This window comes from Centruroides vittatus, unplaced genomic scaffold (genome assembly GCF_030686945.1).
Source record: "Centruroides vittatus isolate TY-2023 unplaced genomic scaffold, ASM3068694v2 contig_329, whole genome shotgun sequence".
NCBI classification, from domain to species: Eukaryota; Metazoa; Arthropoda; class Arachnida; order Scorpiones; family Buthidae; genus Centruroides; species Centruroides vittatus.
This window is the reverse complement of record NW_027122113.1, coordinates 511,798-513,511: the sequence shown is the minus strand read 5'-3', so window position 1 is coordinate 513,511 and position 1,714 is coordinate 511,798. Positions and strand designations below refer to the sequence as shown.

The following is a 1,714-nucleotide window of genomic DNA, read 5'->3' as shown; positions in this document are numbered from 1 at the left end:
ACCACCCGTCCGGATTCGATCCCGGGTCCCCCAGGGCGGCAGGCTGCTAACCTTGACCGCTCGGCCATCCGGCCGCTGATTTTGGAGGTTGCAGAACGTATTAAATTACTTTAAAAACCGAAAAATAATTATATCATTTGATTTCATGATATTTTGTATATCTTAAAAATAATTAATTTTGTCCCGGGATCCCGGGAAACAGTTTCGTTTTTATCCCGGAATCCCGGGACAAGCAAAAGACCGGGAAATGAAAAACCCTAGGCCAGATCCACAATGGATGTATGGGGCCCGACATATGCGGACGAATCATCGTCCAAAAATTCCTGAGGATTTTTCGACCCGTTTGGATTCGATCCCAGCCTCCCCAGAGCGGTAGGCTGCCACCTTGACAGCTCGGCCATCCGGCTGTTTTCGGAATGACTGAAAGTGTAGAAATGTCATTTCTGCCTTGATGTATTAAGAAGGAAATTTTAATCATATTCGTTATAGAGATTTTATTAAAATTTCTCAATTTAAAATTTGCGAGCAAGTTCTGTTCGTCGGTATTCTTTGATACTTTATGACGTTGACACTTTATAAGAAGGCTCTATATAGATTTGATATGTCTGTAATAAACGATTGAAAAAGCTCTTAATACAGATTTGGGTTACTTTTTATAGCCCGAAAAATTCTGTGATGAATTTATCAGAAAAGCGTGTTATTCGCAAAAAGTTAAAAAATAAAAACTTATATTTATCCAGAAGACTCACCAAATACATCGATTGTTGACAGAAATAATAAGAAATAAAAAATCAAATTTGAAGATTATTTCTTTAAATAAGACCCCTCGATGTGGGTTTCCGCCCGTAGTGAGGGGACCTTCCAGAGATGGTTTAGTAACTCTTCTGTGATAGTCACGCGAGTGTACAATAGTCCACGAGAGGCAGTACACAAAATACTTCATTCATAACGAAAGCGGACACCAATGCACATTGAGTTTTGTTACGAATACGAAACGGACTTTCCATGAATAGGCGCAGATCGACTAGCGTAGGGTGTAGTGATAAATGATAGAGAGAGCCAGGTGTTATTAGATTGGAACGAATTTAGACGTTAAGCTACCCATTCATGCTTGCGGAGTAATGTGTAATTATAACAGGATTCATGGACGATCTAACATCGATTTCCCACGTGGTCTAGTGGTTAGGATACCTGGCTTTCACCCAGGAGGCCCGGGTTCGATTCCCGGCGTGGGAACTTTTTTCGTGACTGCCTTTTTTAAGTCGTCTATGTTCCGAGCGTTGTCTTTTTTCGAATCTGATAGAAACAATCTTTCAGACACATATATCAATTTTTCTGCCTGAAGAGCCACCCCTCTTGCTGTTCTTACAATCATGCACTTTCCCCAGGCCACCAGCCACTGGATCCTGGGGGGTTCACTTCACCAGTCCTTCACATGGGACATCCCAAGGACCAAATTGGCCTGGGCAGAGTTCTTCACAAAATTTTTTAGATTGCCATGAATGGGGGCAAGACCAAGGATCCTCTATGATTTTATACTGTGCTGAGGAGCCTGATGGCAGATTTTCGGTTACCTCTGTCTTTTTTACCAGATAGAGCCAATCCCTGCTCCACACCACTAAGCTCCCTTTACTCCAAGTATTCAAATACTTAGCACAAGTTCTTGGGAATAATGAAAACTTTTGAATTTGAATACTCCCACCTTTAATTTGAA

The 1,714-nt window shown here is 41.5% G+C and overlaps 1 non-coding gene across 1 annotated transcript; it reads left to right on the top strand.

Annotated features, from left to right (window-relative positions):
• The first annotated feature begins 1,164 nt into the window (after positions 1–1,164).
• On the top strand, positions 1,165–1,236 carry TRNAE-UUC (transfer RNA glutamic acid (anticodon UUC)). Its single transcript has one exon. It is a non-coding gene; the product is annotated as a tRNA-Glu (tRNA).
• The last annotated feature ends 478 nt before the right edge of the window (positions 1,237–1,714 follow it).